A 27,414-nucleotide genomic window follows, 5' to 3' on the forward strand; every position below is an offset into this window, starting at 1 on the left:
CTCAACAGCTCTTGTTTAAAGTACATCTAATATTTAAACAGGTTAATCAAGAAAATCAGAAACTCAATTGAGAATGTCGCAAAGTCCAGTTCCCCATTGGATACCACAATTGTAGAATTTCTCCACAAAGTGGTGTTTGGATATTAACAAGACATTTATATCAGAAAACAATTCCAAAGATTTGTTATCAGCCTTATACATTGAGCAGTTCTCACTGTAATGCAATCACATTACTAGTATTCAATTTTCAATCCTTCACCCTGATCATCCAAATAGACATCCATTTGAAGCCAACTGGTGAATGTAAAAATAGACAGAGAAACTGAACAGATGACAGATGTTAGACACAAAATGCTGGAGTAATGCCGCGTGACAGGCAGCATCTCTGCAGAGAAGGAATAGGTGACATTTGGGTCGAGACCCTTCCCGAAACGTCACCGATTCCTTCTCTGCAGAGATGCTGCCTGTCCCGCTGAGTTACTCCAGCATTTTGTGTCTATCTTCGGTTTAAACCAGCGTCTGCAGTTCCTTCCTGTAAAAATATAAATCAATTATACAGGACTGAAATGTTTAACATTTCCTAGCCTCCACTGACACGACTTGACCTGTTGAATTCCTCCAACTGCTTGTTTTTTTTGCTGCAGATTCCAGCATCTGCAGTCTCTTGTGCCCCTGTAAATAAATACTGTTTAAGGAAAAAAATAGAACAAGACATGATGACTGCATACTCCAGCAGGTTACGTACATTTGTGAAAAGATGCAACTTGTTAACTAGTCCGTTTAGGAGAAATCTTCCAAAATTGGTTCTCCAGCTCCCAAATCACTATTGATTTCTCTGCAATTAAGTGGAAGTCGACTGACCCCCTATTGTGACTCATACTTTAATTCTTTCACTAAGACTATTTAGCACTGAGCAAATGGTCGTTGTAATTCTTTAGGCTTAGGTTTATCATTGTCACAGGTACTTGTCACAGTGAAAAGCTTTGTTTTGTGTTGTATCCAAACGGATCAGAAATATCATACATAGATACATACAATCAGTTCAAACTCAAGTACAATAGATAGAGCAACGGGCAAAGTTGTGGACATCGCCCAGACCATTATGCAAACCAACCTCTCTTGGCAAGGCCACCAGCTCCTCTTCTCCCGACTCCCATCAGGCAAGAGGTACAGAAAATACATACCTCCAGATTCAGGTACAGTTTCTGAAGAAGGGTCTCGACCTGAAACGTCACCCATTCCTTCTCTCCCGAGATGCTGCCTGACCTGCTGAGTTACTCCAGCATTTTGTGAATAAAAGTTTCTTTCCAGCTGTTATCAGGCAACTGAACCTCTCACTGACTAGAGAGCGGTCCTGACCTTCCATCGACAACATCAGAGACCATAGAACTATATTTAATCGGATTTATCTTGTATTAAATGTTGCGCCCTTTACCCTTTATCTGTGCACTGTGGACAGCTTGATTGCAATTGTGTAGTCTTTCCTTTGACTGGATAGCATGCAACAAAAGCTTTTCACCGTACCTCAGTACACACGACATTAAAATACTAAACAAAAATATTGAGGACAATGGGGGTATAACTCAGTGGAAATCACAATAAGACTGCACAGTGGGCTGGACAAGCTGCACAGTGAGCACTGTAGCCTATTTTGGTGCTGAGAAATGGAGCTCAAACAATGGAGGAAGTGTAAAGGACATATACAGCTGGTCTCAAGAGTCAGAAAAAAAATCAGAGTATCTCGGGGGTTTTAAGTTTTGAAGTGTAGCCACAAAGTATTTTTGATTCAATTTAACTTTGATTTTTGTCTTATCTCTAATTTCCCAATATAGACAAAGGTTTAGAAAACATAAACCTGAAACATTGTCTCAATCAAGACCACAATACGAGGAGAGTATGTCCAAACGAGTAATTGACGAGTTTTGGACTGATGGGGGACATAATATTTCACGAACAGATCCGTGGATACAGTGGAGGCAAAATAACTTAAATATATTGAGGATTGGCTGAATGCTCTTTTGGGAAACTAAGGTAAAATCTACATATTCTTGCAATAGAATTGTGAACTTTTTATGCTAACTGGACTAACTGCAAGTTCCCAAACTCAAAGTTTTAATGAAAGATCCTTCCTGACAGTTTCTTTTTATGTTGCTATAGAAACCTAACACAATAAAGTAGTTAATAACACCAAAACTCTCAGGAACCACTCCCATCCCCCCTTTCCATGTATTCTTATTTGAAGAATGGAGTTTCAATCAATGTTATTATGCCTCTTTTATTTATAACTTCTCTCTTAACCCCTCCCTACTAAACCACTTCAAAGGCGACTTTAATGTTTTTCATCATTGTTTTATTTATTTATTTCTGAAGAACTGAGATGAAGATTATCAATGATTTTCAGGCCTCAGCCTCCTATTAATGTGTTTAATGTCTCTGTTTTTTTATTAACTGGGTAAAACTTAGAAGGCACTCTCAGATTTTTAACCCTTTTCTGTATGTTGACAAACAACTCTTCATCTCTTCCAATCTCCCCAACTTCAAGGCTCTACTTTTAGCTACATTTACTTAGGATTCCATCAACCCATGAATAGAAATGGTTCGACAAATAATGTAAAATGGTGAGTTGTCCCCATGGATAACTATATGCAATATCCATGTAAATCTCAGCTCACATTTGCCAATTTCTTGTTGTATCTTAGGTTGAATGGCCAGATAAAATGAAAATAAACCTATATAATCTAAGACCATGTTATAATCTAAGATATGTTATATGACTAGATCTAGATGACTGTGCAATTCTGTGTGTTGGGCATGTTTTTATATTGCAATATTACAGGAAAGAACACCCAATTGCCAGAAATTAGCCTATGGCATTGCACCAGGGGTAGATGGTTTAAAAATTTGGGATTGTTTCCTTTGGACAAATATTTGCTCAGGAGAAGCATTGTTTAAAATTCTTGAAGGGAATGGGTAAATTGACTTTAAATATATACTTCAGATTTCCACAAACTTAAGAACTAAAGGCCCTGTCCCAGTTACGCGATTTTTAAAGCGACTGCCGGCGACTGTCAAAGTCGTAGCAGATCGCCAAAATTTTCCTTTACCCTACGACAATGACCACGACAATGCCGAGTCAGGTCAATACAAGTACTTTGTTTGTGAAACTAGCACCTGGCTAAGAGATTACACCGTCTTCGGAAACATCGCAAAATTATCACGTTTACCTGACCGTCAAACTGTCCCCTTCAATCTACCTGTCAAATGTCCTGACGGTAAATAAATTGGATAAACAAAACTATCTTCTGGTTTCTTCAAATGCCTTTTCTTAATTTAATATTACATGCTTCTAAATGCATCTGCGACAAGGGTTTTATCAGTGAATAAATGAATGAAAAGAGTTCTCGTAGCCTGTGTCAGCGTTTTATTTCATTGGTCAAAATGAATGAGACTAGAATCTTTGAATGAAATGCCATGATAAAGTGCTTAGAAACATAATAAATTCAGACTCTATTTTTTTTTAAATCACTAAAATCAACTTTATTACAACAAACTATATTCTTATGAAAGATGGATAACTACATGCCAAAATCTTTTTTTTAAAACGGACACTTCAAACGATTACAAAATATGCCTAAAAATTTCACTGGCCGGACCTTGCTGTCGGTTTGTTCAAGTGTCCACCCAACTTTGACAGCATCGCGGTCTCTGCCCCCATTCCACACCTGGCTGTTGCAGCTGCACCTCTGTCAGCTGTCAAAACGGGTTTTGACAGTTCCTGTCAGACCTTGTCCTCTCCTGATCCCGGTACCTGTCTCCGGTTGACATTGGTAGTCGACAATGAAATTCATCCGTCCTCAGTACCGGCGACAACCTAGCAAACCCAGGGACAGCATGCGACAGTGCCCACAATAAGCAACTATACCTGGCGACAAGCCAGCTGTCGCCGAGAAATTTCTAGCAGGTAAGTTTTTCCGCGACGTGCCGAGATCCACTACGATTCATTGAAGACTCCTCACAATCATGCCCGCGACACCCCAGCGAACGTTCGGCGACAGCCTAGTCACCGGCAGTCGTCTTAAGTTCGCCTAACTGGAACTAAATCACTAAAATCAACTTTATTACAACAAACTATTTACAACAAACAACTAGATGAGTCTCAAAGTTAGAAAATGAAATATGAAGAGTGTGTGGAGATTAAACTTTAAATGTGTAAAGAGGAATGCAATGATAAAGTAAGATAAACATAAGGCATGAAGGCTGAAGAAGGGTCCCAACCTGAAATGTCACCTGTCCATGTTCTCCAGAGATGCTACCTGACCCAATGAGTTACTCCAGCATTTTATGTGTTTTTTTGTAAACCAGCATCTGCAGTTCTGGTTTCCACATAAGTCATGTAGGAGTAGGCTGTAGAGTTCCTTGAGCCTGCTCTACCATTGGGTAATATCATGGCTAATCCTGTGTCTCAAGTCCACTTTTTTTGTGTGATCCTTGTACTTTTTTACATCAGGCTGGACTGGGGCAAGGGGTGGCAGGAGGAGGGAAACGGGTAGGTGGGTGGAGGAAGCTATGAATTTCCACTAGGGGCTTACTATGAAAGGAGGATTTTTGTAGGTTACCTGATTTTGGTCATTTGCAAGACTCCCACCAACTCTAATTTAAGTCCTTGGCATTGAACAACCCACCACTGTCCTCACACCACTGAATCAACATGCCCTTTTCCTAATTTTTCTATTATGCACAAATTCAACTGATTCAACTTCAAATGAACTCAGTGACTCTCATTGACTGAATATCCACAGCTCTCTGAAGTCAAGAATTACAATGATTTATGATCCTCTGTGTAAATAAATTTCTCTTCAGTCAATATAATCAATCCATTATTCATCAAGCCCTCTATTTTGAAAAAATCAGTCCCTCAATATTTATATTCTTACTCAATCACTCTATATAACTGCCACGTCACAGGATTTGGTCTTGTGAATCTATTGTGCACTGACACCATGGTATGATAACTGCACACTTATTTCAACTGAAGTTTAACTGAAGCACTTTACAACCTCAGCAAGACTTTTTGTTATCATTGTCTTCCCAAATGTTTGCAGTCCATTCAGGTTTATGTACTGTGCCTCATAAATCAGCACACAAGATTTACTAGTTCCTTAACTTAAAAAACCCCATTCTGTTTTGCTATTCATTCTATGTATTCTTCCTGCAGATAGGAAGTGACACAGCTGGCATCCGGGTGCCATCGCAACAACCTGGAGCTCAATGCTCTCAAGACAGTGGAACTAATTGTAGACTTTCTAAGAGATCCCCCTCCCCTCTCCCCACCTACCATCAACAACACCATAGTCACATCTGTGGAGTCATTTAAGTTCCTTGGAACCATCATCTCCAGGAACCTTAAATGGGGGGCCAATCGACTCCACAGTCAAAAAGGCCCAACAGAGAATGTACTTCCTGCGGCAACTGAAGAAACACAATCTGCCACAGGCAATGATGGTCCAATTCTATACAGCTATCATTGAGTCTGTCCTCTCCTTCTCCATCATGGTCTGGTTTGGCTCAGCCACCAAGCACAACATCCGGAGGCTGCAACGGATCGTTTGCACAGCTGAGAAGGTTGTTGGTTGCAACCTTCCCCCCATTGACGACCTGTACACTGCAAGGGCCAGGAAGCACGCGGGCAAGATCATCTCTGACTCCTCTCACCCTGGCCACAAACTCTTCGAAGCACTTCCCTCTGGAAGGCGACTCCGGACTGTCAAAGCAGCCACAGCCAAACATAAAAACAGCTTTTTTCCACGAGTGATAGTTCTACTCAATAACCAAAGTCTGTAGTCTCTTTTTTGCTCTGGTTTATTTTCACCCACATGTTTAGACCGTAATGTTGTATTATTGTTTTGATGTGGTTATGCTTCATTCTTAATTGATAACTGTATGTTTGTGTTGACATTTGTGAGCGGAGCACCAAGGCACATTCTTTGTATATGCATACTTGGCCAATAAGCCATTAATTAATTAATTAATCAATCAGTCGATCAAGCAATCAATTAATTAATTAATCAATTCGTTGCATGATTAATCAATTAATTCATTAATTCATTCATTCATTCATTCATTCAAGAGGGATAACTGTGCATTTTCTCACATTATCTGCTATCTTCTTACTACTGGTCTTTCCAGGCTCTTTCTGCCCTTCTCCCAAGTTACCTTCTTATCCGACTTGTATTGTCAGTAAAATTGGATACATTGCACTTTCTTTTCACGCAAGTCATTTATAACAGTTGTGAATAGATGCGGTTTCAGGACTGATCTCTGTGGCATCCAATTACAATAAAACTCTGATAATCAGGTATCCTTGGGACTTTGGTGGTGCTGGTCTGGTCTGGATTTTCTAGATTTTTGGATGTTACTGCTAATAATATCTCAACACTTTAATTTAACTCCTTTTAATAAATTACTAATTAATCCAGTGAGTTTAAAGATGGTAGAAATGTGATCCCCAAAGGCTTTAAAGGGAGTGGGACATTGAATCTGGTGAGATTCACCTTGTACATTTCAGTTTGTCAAAACAAGCTGAAACATACAAACACTCTGGACCCTGGCTCCAGCCACAAACCTACCTATCTTCCTGACCCCTAGTGTACCTGCCTGCTCATCCAACTCTTGCTGCTCACCCGGCCTGAACTCCAGACCCACAGCTCATTCTACACAAGAGGGAGTGTGCCAGGTGCTGGACATACTGAACATTCAGAAGCTAGATTATCAGTTTTATTTTCATAACAGACGTCTAACCTGGAAACAAACTGTTTATCTCAATTATGCTTTGATATCCTTGATCAAATCTTGTAACCAGGGTTACAGGACAGTACAATATGGAAAAAAATAAGAGCTGGATAAATAGTTGAGGCAGTTGAGAATTACTTGTCTTTCAAAACCAGCCAGATAGCACTGAGAGTGATTTTACATTCTGTGTTTTTCTAAATTACGTTCTCAGTAACTATGATCAGCATGTCAGCAACGCAACATGTGATCTAAATTAGTCACTCATCTGAGTTGTGGAAGGCTATCTTTCCTTTGTAAGATTTAATCCACCTTTGATAGCTTTAGGTAACCCTAAGTACACTGATGAGGAAAGCCACAGACAGGTATTCGTATGGTAGAATACATGTTCAATTATTCTTAACAAAACAATACCTGAATTTAGACCATATCGTTCATATACACCGATCAGCTAAAACATTATGACCACTGACAGGTGAAGTGAATAACATTGATTATCTTGTTACAATGGCACCTGTCAAGGGGTGAGATGTATTAGATAGCAAGTGAACAGTCAGTTCTTGAAGTTGACGTGTTGGATGCAGGAGAAATGGGCAGGAGTAAAAACCTGAGCGACTTTGACAAGGGCCAAATTGTGATGGCCAGACGACTGGGTCAGAGCATCTCTGAAATGGCAAGGCTTGTGGGGTGCTCCTGGTCAGGAGTAGTGAGTACCTACTGACAGTTGTCCGAGGAGGGACAAACCACAAACCAGCGGCAGGGTGCTGGGCGCTTAAGGCTCATCGATGCGCGAGGGCAACGAAGGCTATCCCATCTGGTCTGAACCGACAGAAGGTCTACTGTGGCACAAGTCACAGAACATTTTAATGGTGGTCATGGGAGGAATGTGTCACAATACACAGTGCATCGCACCCTGCTGCATATGGGGCTGCACACAGCGGACCAACAGCATATTAGGCAGGTGGTCATAATGTTTTGGCTCATCAGGTCATAATGTTTTGGCTGATTGGTGTATGTCAGGAAATGCTTGAATTTCTATTCTGATGAAAGGTTATTGATTTGAAAAGTTAACTTTGTTAATCTGTACACATTGTGCACATATCAACATGTTTTTATCCATAATCTTCTCTTTTTATATGTAGATTCCTGCTACTAATACACTTGAGCCTTAAAATAGTCATTATGTCTCATAATGTAGATTATTCATTTTCCAAACTTCTGAAAACTCTTTTAATTCTTTATGGTAACATTATTAAAATCACCAGGGCTTTGCCTAAAAATAGTAACCAATTTTCCCCTAGTAAACTCAGTGCTTTATTTTCTTTGGCCTCTTTTAAGGAAGTATTCAATTGATCTTTGTAATTTTGCACACTCTAACTCCATATTCTATTTTAAGCTGGACCCAGATTAGTGGTTGCACTTGATTTTTAATGGATGACAACAAACAAATAGGATGGCACCGCGGTGCAGTGGTAGAGCTGCTGCCTCACAGCAGCAGAGACCTGGGTTAGATCCTGACTAGGTGGTACTGTCTGTACAGAGTTTGCAAGTTTTCCCTGCGACCACTTGGGCTGTCTTCAGGTGCTCTGGTGTCCTCCCACATTCCAAAGACATGCAGGTTTCTAGGTTAATTAGCTTCTGAAAAAATTGTCCCTAGTGTGTCGTGTATGGGTTATTGTTAGTCGGCGAGGACAGTAGGCCAAAGGGCCTGTTTCCACGCACTGTATCTTTCAACTAAACTAAAAGATAACAAGCTAAATATTCTTCTGTCTATTATGCAATTAAACAATCTTGAATTCAATCTCTGAATGCAATTGGGTCTTTGGTTGACCACCAGGTAGCATTGCCTGAAATCCTGTAAATTATAAGATACCCCATATTAAATCAACATGAGATAATATTTTATCTAAATTAACATGCTCCCTCTAAAAGAAAGCAGTTATTATTTCTATCATTACTGATAGAGTTGTTTCTATAATTGGTTCAATTGGGTTCTTCCAAGATTGAGAATCAAATGTGAGTCTAAAGAGAGGTACCATGAGCTGTCATGCCAAAACACGAGGGGTCTAGAAGCAGATGGGCAGGGCAAGTTGGCAGGGATCTTGGAAGGGACTGAGTATGAACAATATGATCTGTGGTGGACAGCTTCATATCTGAAGATGAGAGATGCACATTTGTTCCCAAGTCAACATGTACACAGTGAATGTAGAGCTCTGGCTTCTGTTGGCATTGGTGATCTGAGGTTAGTGAGGAGGCAGTGCACCTGGATTATTGATTGCCAGTCATCAAGGCCTACATGCAGGTGAGCTTCTCCTCAGAATCAAACCTGAGCATTCACTTTCTGAGCTTGGATATCAAGAACCAAATGAGGTACCACATGACATGTGTGAATTTATGTTAATCTATTCCTTGGAAGGAATCTATTCGCAGGAAGCTAAGGGGTGATCTTAAAAAATGTATACAATCATGAGGGGAATTGATAGGACACAGTCTTTTACACAGGGTAGGGGAATCAGAAACCAGCCGACATAGGTTTAATGTGAGAGGGAAAAGATTTAATAGGAACCTGAGGGGCAACTTTTAACTCAGAGGGTAGTGGGTAAATGGAATGAATTGCCCTTTTTTGTGCTGTACAGATGCTATGGCCATTGAAACCTGGCCAAACATATTATCCTCTCACAATTTATCTTCCCTATGACATATTCTCTACTGCAGGCTTTTCAGTTACAAAGTTATTATTGTCCTATTTACTTAAAGTGTTTGTATGAAGAAAACCACACCATTTGTAGCTGGAAGGAGCCACTGGCACAATACCCACGTCAACAATATTATTGCAGCTACATTGGGAGTTGTGTGAACCTGATAGGATATGTTGAGGTGGGTTGTGCTGATTTTAGGAATACGCCGGGTAGAATCAGGTGCAGAGCTGTACTCCAGTTATTTTAATTTTTAATGTAGGGAAATAATAGGCAAATTACTTTAAAAAGTGAATGAATGATCGAACACTCGAGTGTTGTTGATCACAAAATTCTGTCCAGTGTTGGCGTGATCCGTCCGCTGCTGTACATGCATGTGAAATTGCGGGTAACATTTCAAATGCGAGGTGTTACAAAATATTGATTCAAGTGGCATAGTAGTTGTGGTTATAGTTTCATTGGTCTGCACGAGACGAAAACAAAATGTATTGGAAGGAAACATTGGACCCCTTCTATCGTGGTGCAAGATATTGCAGAAGTGTTGGTATGGCTGTTCGCAAGCTGACATGGGGGCTGATTGCTTGTCAGTACGCACGAAATGAGTCGTGACATGACTTGATGTTTGGGTGCTGCAGCGACATGAATCACGTCCGTGTGCGCGACCTGGAACAGTTGTGGGAGGGGAGCCGCACGTGCGGGCCAGCAGTGCTTGGCGGCGGAGAGGGTCGGGTGGCCGGCCGTGCACGCGGGGGGGCTCGGAACCGTGCCTTGCTGGGGCAGTGGGCGCGAGCTCTCTGACGCAGCCCGGTTTGCGGCCGCGAGAGGCGGAGAAGGAGTAGCGCACCCTCGCCCCAACGAACCGCCTTTGCGCGAGGGCTGTGCTGGCGGCGGTTGCGTGACTGCATTCTCTCCACACGACGGCCCCTCCTCCCGGCGGCGGCGGCGGCAGCAGCACCACCAACAACAACAGCAACAGCGGCGGCGGCGCTAGCGTAGTCCGGGGATTGGGATGTGTGCGAGGGTCAGAGACAGTGACAGCGGCGGCAGCGCCTGGCTTCTTCGCGCAGCCTCGACCCGGACACGATACAGGTCAGTCCTCGCTCTCTCTTCCAGCAACATCGCTCTCTCCAGCCCCCCCTCTGCCCGTTCGCACCACCCGGCCTATGGGCTCAGGCTTCCTGGCGTTTCGTTTCGTTGCAGTTCGATCACCGATACCGCACCGGTCGAGGCCCGGCGCCGACGGAAATTGGCAGAATGTAGCAAACTCTCAATCACCCCTTCCCTTGTAAGCGACGATGGAGGCGAGGTCGAGCACCCTTCTCTTTTTTTGGGGGGGGGGGGTGGGGAAGGTCTCCTGCCGCCGGCGCATCGCTTTGTGATGGTTCAGGCAGCCGCGGGGACGGAGTGACAGCTTGTCGTGTGCTTGGTGCCGACTTGGCTGCCCACCCCCCTTTCCTCTACAACCCCCTCAGCCCCCTTCAATAACATTGCCATGGAGCACTGACCTGGTTAATTTACTCTGCAAGTGGGCGGCAATGACTTTCCTTCTCGCACGCATTTCATGGAGATTATATTTTGGGGTGGACCATTGCATAGGGAAAGTTTGATATTGAATATCGGAGTTTGATATTGTATGGCGGTTGTGGAAGTTGTCAATATCCTTGTGTCCACATCTTCATTGCTCGGTCAGCATCCATTTCAGCACATGCTCATCATACCCTATTTGGCAGCTATGTGGCCCTTATTTCTTTTAAGGAAAGATTAAATAATTAAAACGTGTTTTTGTTAATGTGCGTGTTGATTTTCTAACTTCTAACAATGTAACTATTTCTCTGTTAAACGTTAGTGTTCTCTTGCCAGATTCAGCTCCATTAATCAAGCTGGCTTGAAATAGGAGTATTAGATTTAGGTAGTATTCGTTGCATAATATTCTGATTTTCCAATTCACAAATAGACGACGATGTGCTTGCCTTATCCCTTGTGAGAAAGGTCACAAAATAAACAGAAACGTTTCTGAAATCGACATTTTTTTTCTGTTTGTGGCGCGTTCTTATTGTTTAAAATAATAATAATTACTACATTGATTGGAAAACAAAGATATAATCTTCCCTCAATGACCGTCGTCAACATTCTTCTGTTGAAAAATTTTATGCAGTTGCTCTTTGAAGCTCCATTGTCTTGCCCTTCACCAGTTTGTAGATAGTTGGGCCTTTTATGGACATGCGTAGAAAAGCCAGTTAGTCCAGTTCTAATGAAAATAATGGATGCTGTGTCAGGGGAGATTTTAGATTGGGAGATTAAGGATAATGATTGAGTGCAATTTTCTCACAAACTTTGTCAAAAAATCTTTTCAACCACTCTAATCTTGTAAATACTGAAGGATTTCAGTAAAAAAAGAATCCTGCAGTCGACTACAGTTGCACATTGGATACCTGCACCATTATTTGCCCTTTAGGTTGAGTGCAAGTAGAACATAAATTCAGGGCATTTGTAGGTGAATTGCTTAATGCAAAAACATGCAGCATTCATATTTATATGGATAAACATTTCGGTTATTAAAATTATTTATCCTCAATGTGCTGGAGGGAGGTCTGTATGAGTGGTATCCACTTTGCAGATGCATTGTTGTCAATGCAAGGCTCACTTAAATACACAATTCAGTCTATTATTCAAGTCATGAGAACAAGGAATCGTCAAAGGTTATGTTTTTCAGTTTAAATAATTTAATTTGAAGTCCTATGTACTTATTCAAGGAGAACTTTAAAAAACACATGATGCTGTTAAAAATCCAGAGCTCACAAAATGTGTGAGAAAGAACTGCAGATGCTGGTTAAAATCGAAGGTAGACACAAAATGTGGAGTAACTCAGCAGGACAGGCAGCATCTCTGGAGAGAAGGAATGGATGTATTGGCCACTTTTAATCCCTCGTACACTTTGAACCCTTGAGTTAGTTGCTAACCTCATTTGCTGATTTTGGGACCTTGCTGATCAAAAAAATAGCTGGAACATTTCTCTGGAAGATAACAAATTATCAATGATGATTGGCACAAAATGCTGGAGTAACTCCGCGGGAGAGGCAGCATCTCTGGAGAGAAGGAACGGGTGATGTTTCAGGTCGAGACCCTTCAGACTGAGAGAGAGAGCAATGATTGTTTGACTGTAATTTGCTTTCAGAAATTGTGAGGGCATGAAAAATGCAATATAACTGCTAATACAAACGCAAAATACTGGAAACATTCAATAGACAAGCAATATCTATGGAAATATAAATGTTCGATTCCCCCTTTCTTCAAAAGAATAATTGTTATGTGATGGTAACTTTTGTTCCTGAAGATATATGGTTTGACAAAATCTTAATTTTCTGATCTGAAGTTTTTTAATTTTAGAGGTGGGAAATTAATTTTGCATGAAAATACATGAAATACTGCAAGAATTATTTGGATCACAAACTTAAGTTCAGAGTAGCAATCAAGCAAATGAGAAAATGTTCATGTGTAAAGGAAGATAATATCATCTAAACCGTGCTGAAAATTATATTTGGCTTTGCCTCAATTTAGTTTGTTTATAGAATATTAGCCGTTTCCCGAGTTAAACCTGTTTATATAAGATTGGAGTTTACTTATGAAATTAAGCATGTCTGTATTTTGCTTGCTGTTAACTCTGGAGATACTTAGTTTATGTTCTCGTCAGGAATCGGAGCTTAAACAAAACATCTAATTATCTATGTGTAAGAAGGAACTGCAGATGCTGGTTTAAACCGTAGACACAAAAAGTTGGAGTAACTCAGCAGGACAGGCAGCATCTCTGGAGAGAAGGAATGGGTGATGTTTTGGGCCGAGAACCTTCATCATTCTGGTCTAATTATCTATTTATCATTTTGTACACAAAGTAACTGCAATGGCTTGCATTTTGTACAATGCCTTTGAGACTGCTTCAGAAAAATAGAGATAAAAGGCTTACTGAAATCAGGGTATGTTTTCACAAGGAGACACAAAAAACTGCAAACGATGGAATCTTAAGCAAAAAAAACTGGAGGAACTCTGGTGAGTTAGGAAGCATCTGTGGAAGGAAATGTACAAATGATGTTTTTGGTCAAAATCCTTAAAGACTTGAGCAGTTTGTTTTGTGCTCTGTTTCTCAAGGTTCTTAAAAATAGTATGGAAATGAAGAGGCAACAAGGTTGAGAAAGGACATTTTTAAAAGTTGGATTTAAATGTTCAGAAGTTGCATGAGGGATTAGGGTAGTGAGTGGAATGCTTTAGAAACAAGACTCGGTAAAATGGAATATATATGTGAATGGAATTAATAATAGTGAAAATCTATAGACGTTAAGAGGCAAGGCCATGAAGGGATGTAAACATGAAATTTAAAACTTTGAGGCATTCAGAGTAAATGTAGGTCTTTGAGGATAGTGGTGATTGGCAAGCTGGATAGAACACAGCCAGTGGAATATGGTGGGTTATTTACATATCAACATACTCAAAGACTTGTTCCATCCCAGTCATCCTGCTCCTGTTGGGCAGAAAGCACACACCAGCTTCTTCTCTTCTGTTATCAGGCTTCTGAAAGGTCCTTTCTTAAACAAAGGTCACAGTTTGTTTCACCTTTTGAATTATTAGGATTGTGGACATTGGACTTCGACTATGGAACTGATGCACCACAATGCAGAGAACTACATTCTGCACTCTGAGTTTGATTTGATTGTGTGTTTGTGGTATTATCTGATCTGGTCTTTAACAACAGCAATAGCTGGTCTCCTTTTTGTGGCACAGTGAGAGCAACTGGAGGATACGATCTACTCTTTTATTTCCTCCCTCCCCCACCCCTCTTCATTTCCATAGCAAATGAGCCCAAATACTCCTCTTGTGTGATTTAAATGTACTATTTGCAGCTTAGTGTGGAGTATTTCCACTGCCTCCCCTTCCCTCACAATTCAAACTTTTATATTGGCGAGATCAAAAGTTGATTACATGATCTCTCTGCAGAACATCTTACTGTCAGTATGAAGCTTGACCCCCCAAGCCTCTGGTTGCTGCCACATTAGTTTTCTGTTCTACTCCAATCTGATCTTTCTGTCCTTGGGCTTCCTCTACTCTTCCAATGAAGCCCATTTTAAATTTGAAAAGCAGCATTTTATATATGAATCAGGTACACATCCCCTAGGCTCAATATTAAGTTGAATTTCGGTTAATGAGTCTTCCGGTATTTTCTGTTTCATTTCAAATTTCCAATATCTGCAACATTTTATTTTTTATTCAAATATTTCCATGTGGAGGTTACAGAGGAATAGATGAAATTATCAACTGGGTTGACTGAAGTGGGTGATATTACAAAGGCAGAAGTTAGCAGACTTAACTATGCAAAGATTATTGAACCAGAGCCTCCCAACCGTAATTTAGGATGAGATTGCAACTGGTGGAGACCTTGGGTTTGGCAGTAAAGACAGAGATTGCAATAGACCTTAATGCAGTGTCTTTTGTGTTCCATCCAGTCTTTTAGCAGAGGGTAATTGCTTCTATTCCTAAACTTGAAGTCTGACTTCATCGGCAACCGACGGGGATCAGAGAGATATGCTGGATGTTACCTGCATACATACAGTAGTTGTCATCACATCTGTGGATGATACTGCCTCAGACAATATAAGATAAGAAATAGGAGAAATCCATGAATATGTGAGTGGCACAAGGAGCTGGTAGAGCTGCAACAAAATGGTGCCAGAGACCTAGGTTCGATCTTGACCTCGGGTGCTGTCCGCATGGAGTTTTCACATTCTCCCCGTAACTGTGTGTGTTTCCTCCAGGTACTCCAATTTCCCCCCACATTCCAAAGATGTGTGGGTTTGTCAGTTCATTGTCCTCTCTAAATTGCTCCTAGTGTGCAGGAAGTTGATGTAAAAGTGGAATAACATAGAACAAGTGATGGGTGATCGAGGGTCAATATCCACTCAGTATCCACTCAGCTCGGCATTCAACACTATTATTCCCTCAAAACTCGTCCCCAAGCTCCTTGATCTTGGACTGGAGACCTCCATCTGTGGATGGATATTCGATTTCCTGACGGGCAGGCCCCAGGTGGTGAGAATTGGCAGCCACACCTCTTCCTCACTGATCCTCAACACAGGCACACCACAGGGCTGTGTGCTCAGTCCTCTCCTGTACTCCCTGTTCACGCACGACTGTGCTGCTAAGCACAGCTCAAACAGCATCCTAAAGTTTGCTGACGACACGACCATCTTGGGCCTCATCACAGACAACAATGAGACGGCCTACAGAGAGGAGGTAAAGGCACTAAACTGCTGGTGCCAGGAAAATAACCTCTCTCTCAATGTCAGCAAAACTAAAGAGATGATCGTGGACTACAGGAGACAGCGGGGGAGTGGACACCTCCCCATCCATGGTGATGCTGAGGTTGAAAGGGTCAGCAGCTTTAAGTTCCTCGGTGTGTACATCACTGAGGACCTTTCCTGGACACTGCACATGGACACAATAACAAAGAAGGCCCACCAGCGGCTCTTTTTCCTGAGAAGACTGAGGATGTTTGGCACGAACGCCAGCATCCTCACAAACGTCTACAGATGCACCATCGAAAGCCTGCTGAAGGGCTGCATTACAGTCTGGTACGGGAACTGTTCTGCCCACAACCACAAATCACTACAGAGAGTGGTGAAAACAGCACAGCACATCACTGGCAACTGTCTCCCGGCCATTCAGGACATTTTCTACCGGCGGTGCCTGCGGAAGGCACGCAGCATCATCAAGGACCACAGCCACCCAGCACGCAGGCTGTTCTCCTTGTTACCGTCAGGCAGACGATACAGGAGAATGGCTGCGCGTACCACCAGACTTAAGAACAGTTTTTACCATCGGGCCATCAGGCTTCTGACCTCATAAACACATTTCAAATCATATATGTTGATTATTTTTAATATTGTCTTTTTACCTATTTTCAATATTGTCTTTTTACCTTACTAATGTCATTTTTAAAATCTTATTTATCCTTGGAATATGACTGCTGAGGTGACCCGTTGTCTTGTCAAATACATTTCATTGTACTGTTGATCCTGTGCCAACCTACATATGACAAATAAAATGTATTATTATTATATATAATGCGCTGTTCTATTCAATGATACACTTGGAATGTCTCTAAGGAATGGGAAGAGAAGCCATTATTAATTGCGAGGAATGAAATCTGTCCTCTGATCTGGGCAATGTCAAAGACCATTAAAAGTAGCTTGTGCAATTCTACTGTCTCAAAGGCTTCATAGAGCATGAAGAAATGTTCATATTACATTCACAAATGACACTTAAGGATTGGAGGTATTTATTCACAATACCTTTTAAATACCTTCGATTTATACCTTTGATTTGTACCAGCATCTGCAGTTATTTTCTTATACTTAAGGATTGGAGTGTCATTTGTGAATGTAATATCATTTTACTTGAATTGGAGTGTGGTCTGACGAGAGTTGGAATAATTTGCAAGGAATTTGAGATCAAATGTGGGTTTTTATGAGTTGGCTAGGTTGAAAGAGGTGAAAGTGATACCCAAGAGGGAATGATTTATAATGCTGATGAAAAGAAGTAAGGATGGATGGGCATTATTTTTGTTGATTGGGAATTGAAAGAAGTGAATGTACATCTTCTGAGATAAACCAGTCAATTTTCTACATTTGTATTAAATTGTAACCTTGCTTCAATGGAAATGGTACCAGTACCTAAGTGTCTCCTGCTATGTTTCATGCTTCACATCATGAACATAAATAAAAGAGTAAATAGACTGTGGAGCATCATTGATTTTAAGGTCACTTTCCTACTCGATCCCAATATTAATAAGTTTTCAAAAATCTATCAATCCTCTTAAACTCCACCTTGGAGCATTCACTGCTCTCTGAAGTGAAGAATTGTAAAGATTCACAACTATCTGGGTGAAAAAAAGTGATCTTAGTCATAAAATTGCAGCCATATTGTCACAGAAGCGAGCCCTTTGGCCCACCAAGTCCATCAGACAGTGGTAACATGAATCCTATGCCAATCTCATTTTATTCTCCCTATGTTTCCATTAATGACCTCATCCCCTTTCCATTGCACTTTTCAGATTCTATCATATGCACTGCAATTTCCTGTGGTCAATTAACCTGCTACTCTTGGAGTCATACAGTGTGGAAACAAGCCCTTCAGCCCAACTTGCCCACACTGACCAACATGATCCATCTACACTTGACCCACCTGCCTGCATTTGACCCATATTCCTCTAAACCTATCTTATCCATGTACCTGTCCAAATATTTATTACATGTTGTGATAGTACCTGACTCAACTACCGCCTCTGGTATCTTGTTCCATTTTACTGCCCTTTGTATAAAATAAAAGTTACCCCTCGGGTTCCTATTAAATTTTCCCCCCCTCACCTTAAACCTATTTCCTCTAGTTCTTGATTCTCGTACTCTGGGTAAAAGACCCTGTGCATTCATTCTATCTATTCTCATAATTTTATATTCCACAAGCAGATCACCCCTCACCTTCCTAGAAGATCCTAGATTTTCTTGGAACTAATAGCTGATCCCTTTTCCTGTGCCTACCAGTTTTAGATTGTGGGCTTTGGAAGGTGGCTGGTTATTCCCTTTCAAAATTTCATGTCGTTCTATTGAATTCATTATGTATGATTTTTATGTTTTTGTTCTTTATATAATAGGGACCTAGAAATGAACTTGGTATTCTTAATTGAGCCTGTATAGTTGCTTGTGCATGATTACTATAACCTCCTTGATTTTTACTCTTTTTGCCCCTAGTTAGATTAATCAACATGCTTTTGAATTTGTAATTGCACTACAAAATGATTAGATATTTGCACCTCTATGGCGTCACTACTTCACACCTTTCAGAATCCCTCCATGCTGCAGCAAAACACAAACTGCTAGAGGAACTCGGTGGGTTGGCATCTGGGGAGGGAATGACATTTGGGGTTAGGACCATTCCAGTACTGTATGTAGACCTGCCCCAACCCGAAACGCCGCTGTTCATTTCCTCCACAGATGGTGCCTAACCCGCTGAATTCCTCCAGCATTTGTGTTTTGCTCAAATTCCATTTGTGCTATTTTCTCACCTCTCCTATCGATCTCCAAACGTGTCGGCTGTGGTGGCCCTGAACCGGGAAATGGCTTTAGTCACTGAATAACACCTTTGTCCATTCTTCACGTGTCTATTCTTTATATTTTAAGGCACAGTGGTATTGTTGTTTCTTCGTCGCAGCAGTTACGTTGTTTTTTTCACAGGTGTTCTGGCTGTACGATTTCACTGAGGTTTTGGCTTATGGTGCTTGAGCTTAGTGAGAATCCTGCTGCCTCAATTTTACTTCAGGGTATCGCTTCTCTTGGATTCTTCTTACGTTACCGAATTAGCAGGGCCTGATCAGTTGTCTTCCTTTCCTTTTATGACCTCATCTGCCTGTCCCCTTGCTTGATAATCCTGGACACACAAGCTTGATTCACACCTGCCAGCTTTGTGATCTCTGGCTATGACTTCAAACAATGTTAATGCAAGATTATGATCTTTGTTTATATGCCTCCTGGAGTGATAACCATTTTATGAATTGCTTGAAATCATTTTGCTAATTGTTTGACAAGTCCTTCTCATATGATTTTAAATCACTGAAAATGAATACTTGGACAATGCAAAATAACCAGAAGAGCGTTTTCAGAGAGATTCATAAGGTTTCAGTGAAAAATTAGAATAAATAGCAAAATCAGCCTGTGATTCAATTAATTTGCACAAGGGTGTATGTTAAAATTCTCACATAGAATTCTATCAATTTAGACTGTCTTTGAAGCTATTCTAGGAAGATTAGAACATTTGGGAAGTGTACTTGAAGTTGTTGCAATTATCCTTGCTTAAATTACTGATGTTTATAAGATCTTTTAAATTAGTAAACTCTGGTGTGGACTGGATTTACTTTATCTTTAGCTTTGGTGCTGTTCTCAATACATGTAAAAAAAACTTTGGAGAACTCTATTGTTAAAGATTGAATGACTGAAGTATTAAGACTTGGTTTAAGAGTATTAAGAGTACACTCGTGTTGAAGAGTACATTCCCTCTTCCTGCCACTCCCTCTTCTCCCCTCTCCCATCAGGTAAGAAGTATAGAAGTGTGAAAATGCACACAAATGAGGGACAGTTTCTCAGCTGTTATCATGCAACTGGACCATCCGACCAACAATTGGAGAGCAGTCCTTAGCTACTATCCACCATGGACTATCTTTAATTGGACTTTACTGGACTTTAACTTGTACTAAACGTTATTCCCTTTATCATGTATCTGTTCACTGTGGATGGCTCAATTGTAATTATGTTTATTTTTCTGCTGACTGGTTAGCACGCGACAAAAGCTTTTCACGTGACAATAAACTAAACTATCCTTGGGATATCTTTTGATAGTAAACGTAAGTGTATATTGATTGCTTTTTCCTGCAGTGACTCTATTGATTAAACATTTTTGATTGTTAAAATAACCATGGGGTCTGGCCTTTGATCAGTTGTTTGGGTATTAATTATATAATATCAACACTTTCAGCAGTGTTTGCTGAAGGGCAATGAGATACATGAACTCGAGTTTATTTACTCTTCTGTCTTCAGCCTTGCTTCTCTCCCCACCCACTCAATCTCACCAAATGATATCAATTGAATTATAGAACCAAACGTGCCAGTAATCTAAAAAAAAAATTAAGAGGTGAAAATTAATGTTCTGCTTTAACACCAAAAATAAGGCAATGGTATTCGGTTCTGCAAGCCTCGTATTATATGTTCAGATATGTGCAGCAGAATGCTTCCAATTCAAATAGAAAAATTATTGTTTGAGAGGAAAGGAAATTTTAGTGATGGGATTAATAGCTGGGCTCCACAAATTGTTTATGTTCAGTTATCCTGTAAATGTAGATATAAATGAAGTGAATATAGTGCCATAATTCTAACTTCCCTTTTCACTTTTACTCTGTTACATTTTCTCCTTTTCACCACAATATTTCCTCCCAAACCTCTCATTCTCTTTTTTGCTCCTCCTCTAAAACACATCTGAAAATCCTTTGTTTGAGAGAGTTTTTGGGTCATCAATCCATCACCTTGGTTCATTGCCTATTTTCTGTCACATAATGCTCCTGTGAAATGCACTGGGAATTTTCTATATTTTTGTTCATAGAACATGGGCATTGCAGCAAGATCAGCTTTTATAGGCCGTCCCTAATTACCTTGAACATGTTGCTGTGGGTCTGCAGTGGCATTTGCATGGATTTCCAACCATAAATATAGTGAATTGGATGGATTTTAATGACTGCTGATTTTGAAGGTGACATTACTGAAACCTTTTACTTTATTCCAGGTTTATTTAATTAATTGCTTTAAAATCCCCATAGTGGGAATTGAATGTCTCTTCAGATATTATTTCAGTAACATTATCCTGTTGTATTGATTTTACAATGTCCAAAGCACTATAAATAAAAATGTTGGCATTAGTACAAAATGTACCTCGGATATGGGGGAGAACTTGACTTTATTTTATGCAGGTACAAAAATACATGATTTTTAGTGTCACTCATAAATTTATCGGTCTAATGAAATAATGTGCTTCTGTCACTGGAACAATAGATATCTAATAGATTGCTTGCTAATTAAGTTAAATAAAAAAATAGTGTTTAAGATTTATTCCATTTCTATGCCTGTGGAAAATTCAACGAGAATTGTTTCTTTCAAGGTGTGGTCTATTATTTGGGGAAACACCAGACAGAAAATATAAGAAGGAAAAGTCCAGTGTTAAAGGAAATGTTGATAAAATAACTTAATTCTATTACCTACCTTTTTAAAAATATAATAACAGAACACTGAAAGCCATTGGCAGTGTAAATTGGTTGCTAGGGTTTTGTATCTGAGAAGTTTTTTGTTGTTGTTGCAGTTGATACCCATTCAAGTATAAGTTCCTGTGTTCACAATTCATGGTCCACAATTCATAATTGTTCTATGCTTGAAAAATAGAATTGCGCCACCGGTAGAGTTGCTGCCTCACAGCGTTAGAGACCTGGATTTTATCCTGACCCCGGGTGGAGTTTGCATGTTCTCCCTGTGATTGCATGGGTTTCCTCTGGGTGCTCTAGTTTCCTCCCACATCCCAACATGGTGTGGGTTTGTACGTTAGCTGGCCTCTGTAAATTGATTTGGTGTGTAGGGTAGATGCGAAAGTGGGATAACAGAACTAATGCGAACAGTGTGAACTCGGTAGGCAGAAGTCCTGGCCCCAAACTATAAACTAAACTTAAGCAAAAGATAATAAAACCTTCTGAAAAGATAATAAAACAGACTGAAGAAGGGTCTCGACCCGAAACATCACCCATTCCCTCTCTCCTAGATGATGCCTGACCTGCTGAGTTACTCCAGCATTTTGTGATACCTTCGATTTGTACCAGCATCTGCGGTTATTTTTCCTACATAATAAAACCTTAATCTGTTCAGGAAATAGTAAACAGATGGTTTGAAATAAATAACTTAAAAGCAAAAAGTAAACTGGTGGAAGAACTCAAGCAGCATCCAGTGAGGCAAAGGGATTATCCACTTTTCAGGATGTAACCCTGCATCCGAACTGAGAACATGGAGGAATGATAGTCAGTACATAGCAGCCTCTGCCTCACCTTCTTACTTCTATGTAATTGGTGAAACCAGATGAGGCATGTATAATGAGCAAGATGAAGCCAGGATGGAAGGGGTCAAAAATGTGTGACAGAAGCTAGTAGGTGATGGATAGAACCAGAAAAGGGAGGGAAGATGGGCAGATGGTACCAGTTGGGGAAGATGAACCAAGTGAGAAGAAAGGTCCCAATCCTAAAGGTCACCTATCCATATTCTCCAGAGATGCTGCCTAACCTACTAAGTTACTCCAGCACGTTGTCTTTTGTTTATAAGAAACCCAGGAATGCAGGTAATGAGCAAATGAGGATGGGTAATGCATCCAGGTTACAAGGGGCCTCCGAAAAGGTGAACAAAGGAAGAGAGACCTTGAGTGGGCTGGTGGGAACTGGAAAGGATCACGGGGGAGTGGGTTACTGTCTGAATTTGTCTTAAGATTGATAGACTCTACTTTGATTGGAAATCTCTTATTATGCTGATATTTAGTAACTGAAGGAGCAAAGGAGAGAAAATACTTGTGTGAAATTTAAATTCCAAAATTTTATTTGGGCTGTGTTGTGAAAGTTATACGTTAGTAGAAATGCACAGTTTATTTTAATGTGAAATTTTACGAGTTAGTCAATTTTCAAACAGTAAGGAACTAAAAGCAGAGGGAAAGTACAAAAAGGTTGTTTTGTGAAATGGCAGATCAGCTGCAATGTTACTGAATAAAGAACGGGCGTCAGGGAATGTATTCACAAGGTCGAGAAGACAACTTGTGGTCATCTCGAGCCAGTACTTCAAACCTTTGTGGTCCTAAGATAATAAAACAGGGGCTAAAGGGGCTGATATATACTAAATTTAAGCGATTTTGTGGAATAATGCTGACAATACCCTCCTTCCATTTGACATCCAAAGCTCCACTAAGTCCGGGGGGGAAAAATATAAATTTACTGAGTCAGCACCTTTGCTGTGTATGCTGACGGAAGAAGATGATGACTTTAATTAAAAAGGCAACTGCTTATTGTTTATTAAATTGCTTACTATTTTCATTTTAGTTAATTTCATTGATTTCTTTGCAATATATTTATAAATTTTAAAAAAAAATTTAAATCGATGAACTAACAGAAGGCCATCTGGGCATTCTCGGTCATGGCCTTGGGGATCCCCTGCTTATGGCCTGGTCAGGACTGTGGTTCATCTTGTCCTACGAGAATCCAGATTGGACAGACCTGCTGATTCAGGGATAGTGCATATATTATCTTATTAAAGCTAGTGAACATGTTTGTAAATAAATTCATTATTTTGGTACTATCAATAGACAATAGGTGCAGGAGTAGGCCATTTGGCCCTTCGAGCCAGCACAGCCATTCAATGTGATCATGGCTGATCATTCACAATCGTTCCTGCCTTCTCCCCATACCCCTTGACTCCGCTATCTTTAAGAGCTCTATCTAGCTCTCTCTTGAAAACATCCAGAGAATTGGCCTCCACTGCCTTCTGAGGCAGAGAATTCCACAGATTTACAACTCTCTGACTGAAAAGTTTTTCCTCATCTCCGTTCTAAATGGCCTACCCCTTATTCTTAAACTGTGGCACCTGGTTCTGGACTTCCCCAACATTGGGAACATGTTTCCTGCCTCTAACATGTCCAATCCCTTAATAATCTTATATGTTTCAATAAGATCCCCTCTCATCCTTCTAAATTCCAGTGTATACAAGACTAGTCGCTCCAGTCTTTCAACATACGACAGTCCCGCCATTCCAAGAATTAACCTAGTAAACCTACGCTGCACTCCCTCAATAGCAAGAATGTCCTTCCTCAAATTTGAAGATCAAAACTGCACACAGTACTCCAGGTGCGGTCTCACTAGGGGCCTGCACAACTGCAGAAGGACCTCTTTGCTCCTCTACTCAACTCCTCTTGTCATAAAGGCCAACATGCCATTAGCTTTCCTATCAAATGAAAATAATGAAATATGAAACTGGCAGACAGACTTCCATGGCATTGGAGTATCCTGGACATCTTGATTGCCTTAATGTGATGTAAAGTTTTTGCTTTTATGTCTTGTCTTTGTTTTCTTGTTGTGATTTAAAAGAAAATACCATGAAAATGTTGGTTCGTTGAAAACTGAAGCAACTGGGCATGAACTGAGCTGTTTCTTTACACTAGAAACAATCTTTGGACTGTGTGATGTCTGTAACAAACAATCAGAAGGACTATCTTGTGCTATTTTGGTTACTTTCATTTTTTAATTCTTAAGTTTTGATGTCATTAAAGGAGTTTAAAATAGTTATTAATTCTAATTGACCCTGTTTAGTCCCTTTTGTCCCTTGGAGGGCTTAATTTCAGACTTAATTGCTTGAATTTAAATTCTTCAATTACTATGGTGAGATTCAAAATTAGTGGTCTAGAATTCTGCCTGCTTGTCCAGTAACCACTATGCTATTGTTTTTCTGTTTTGCTTTGGTTCTTTTTGATGAACAGCTTTATTTTTTTTTAAATGAAGAGGTTCCCTTAATATATCAGTTGATAGCTTAGTACCAAAGGTGGAACAGAGAAGTCTAGGTTTTTTAAAATATCTGAGCTCTACCCATTTTGCCTCAGCAGATGTACTCTCCAGTATGTCCTCTCTGGGTGCTGCTGTTACAATCTCCATGATTCGCAGTGCAAATCTTCCACCTCTTGCCTCCCTCTTGTCTTCCACTTCTAAAATATTGAAACGCCAGAAAATTGAATTGCCAATCATGTCCCTCCCACAACCACATTTCCACAATGGCCATGACATCATAGTCCCAAGCATCAATCCAGGGTCTAAGCTCATCTGCTTTCTCCACAATACTCCTTGCATTGAAATAAACACGCTTCAGCCCACCAGCGTCACCATATTCGCTCACCTCTCCCTGCCTGTCCCTTCTTTGAGACTAACTGGTCCTAACCATTACCTTCCCATCACTCCTTCCAATTTCTGACCGACTACTCTGGTTCCCATTGCTCTGCCTACTGTGTTTTCCAACCCCATATCTTCTACAAGTAGTGTTAATACTCATGACACAATTAGAAATCACTATTCAACCTGAAGGTTCCTTCCTTGAGTATTGGTTCATTATTGTCATGTGTATTGAGATACAATGGAAAACCTTTTGTATTGTGTGCTATCCAGTCAAATCATACCATACACAAGTACAATCAAACCATGCATAAATACTACAAGTAGTGCAAAGAGAAAAATACCACGGTGCAGAATATAGTGTTGCAGCTACAAACATTTAAAACATTTAAAGGAGCTGCAATGGGGTAGCTTGGGAGTTCAGGACTTCACCCTATCTTGAGAGGTATGTTCAAGAGTCTGCGAACAACAGGAAGAAGCTGTTCCTGAAATGGTGTGTGTTTTCAAGATTTTGTATCTTCTGTGACAGGAGAGGGAAAAAGAGGGAATGACTGGGGTGTAAGTGATCCTTGATTACGTTGGTTGTTTTCCTGAAGCAGCATGAAGTGCTGATGGCAGGAAGGCAGGTGGTGGGGGTTGCAAGGCTTTTTTGTGTGATGGACTGAGCTGCATCCAAAACTGCAATTTCTTGCGGTCTTTGGTAGAACAGTTACTAAACCAAGTTGTGATGCATTCAGATGTGATGGTTTCAACAGTGTATCTATAGAAATTGATAAGAGACATGGAGACATGCTGAATTCCTTAGTCTTCTGAGAAAGTAGAGGCTTTCTTGGCAGAGCATCAATGTGGTTGGTTCAGAACAAATTGTTCTGATATTTGTGACTAGGAATTTGAAGCTCTCAACCATTTCTACTTGAGCACCAAGTCTGAAGAAGGGTCTCGACCCGAAATGTCACCCATTCCTTCTCTCCTGAGATGCTGCCTGACCTGCTGAGCTACTCCAGCATTTTGTGAAATAAGCACCATTGATGCTGACTGGGAGGTGGACACCATCCTGTTTCCTGAAGCTGATAATGAATCCTTTGTTCTGCTGACACTGAGGGAAAAATTGTTGTATTGACACCATGTTACTAAGCTCTGTATTTCCTTTCTTTACTCCATCTCATCATTGTTTTGAGATCTGGCCCATTATAGTAGGGTCATGTGCAAACTTGGAAAAGTCATGAGTGTATAGTAAGTGGCTGAGAACACACCCTTGCTGGGCACTGGTGTTGAGAATTATTGTGGAGGATGTTGTGCTGCAAACCTTACTGGTTCTGATCTGTTAATCTGGAAGTCTAGGATCCAGATGCACGCACCTGTGCTGATTCCTTGATCCAGGGGATGGGTGATAATTTTGGTTGGAATTATGGTATTGAAGGAGATGTTCCAGAGATGAGTGTAGGGCCATGGAGATAGTGTCTGCTGTGGATTTGTTGCAGTGCTAAGCAAATTACAGTGGACAAAGACCCTATGGGAAACTGGAGTTGATATGTGCCATGACCAGTCTCTTGAAACACTTCATGATAGTGGATGTCAGAGTAATTTTATGTTTTAGTTTTAGAGATACAGCATGGAAACAGGCCCTTCGGCCCACCGTCCACGCTGATCAGCAATCCCCACATATTAACATTATCCTACACACACGAGGGACAATTTATATTTATACCAAGCCAATTAACCGACAAACCTGTACGTCTTTGGAGTGTGGGAGGAAACCGAAGATCTCGGAGAAAACCCAAGCAGGTTACGGGGACAATGCACAAACTCAGTACAGACAGCACCTGTAGTCGGGATCAATTCCTGGTGCTGTAAAGCAGCAACTCTACCGTTGTGCCACCGAGATATTAGTTATTATGTTAACTCGATGTTAGTTATTCTGGCATGCTATTTTTGTGACATTGGGATGATGGTCTTCTGAAGCAGGTGGTGATCTCAGAATGGAATAGGGAGAGGTAACAGATGCCCTAAATCTGCCTGCTGGTTAGTCTGCGCACATTCTGAGGAGACAATCAGGGACTCCATCCTGGCTCGTTGCTTTCCTTGGATTCACTCTCAGGAAATACTGAACCTTGCTGAAAGTCAACGAATATGAAGGCTCCTAAATCAGTCTATGCAGAATATACTTTCTCAAGCCAGTTGACTGGATTATTGACCTCTCCAACTACACACTTGTCACTATCTGCAGCAGAACTGGTCATACTGAAATGGTAGAATGGAAGTAATTTGAAATCATTGAAGCCATAGAATAATCTGAACACAAAGATTAGAATTTAAAAGTTGAGGCCCTGTTGATATGGATGCCAAGGACAAGTTAACACTTTTGCACCTTGTAAAGTTAAGTGATTTAGCCTGTCA

The 27,414-nt window shown here is 40.6% G+C and overlaps 1 protein-coding gene across 5 annotated transcripts in view; it reads left to right on the top strand.

Moving 5' to 3' along the window:
* Positions 1-10,206: 10,206 nt before the first annotated feature.
* Positions 10,207-27,414, top strand: part of ralgps2 (Ral GEF with PH domain and SH3 binding motif 2) — a 252,065-nt gene continuing 234,857 nt past the window's right edge. For 4 of the 5 annotated variants that reach the window (XM_078407415.1, XM_078407417.1, XM_078407419.1 and 1 more), the window contains exon 1: positions 10,207-10,571. The gene's annotated coding sequence lies outside the window, so the exon portion shown is untranslated. Of the gene's footprint in view, positions 10,572-10,662; positions 10,768-27,414 lie in introns of those variants that run through there. The other variant, XM_078407416.1, reaches the window with a different exon arrangement.

This window comes from Rhinoraja longicauda, chromosome 11, assembly GCF_053455715.1.
Source record: "Rhinoraja longicauda isolate Sanriku21f chromosome 11, sRhiLon1.1, whole genome shotgun sequence".
Classification (NCBI taxonomy): domain Eukaryota; kingdom Metazoa; phylum Chordata; class Chondrichthyes; order Rajiformes; family Arhynchobatidae; genus Rhinoraja; species Rhinoraja longicauda.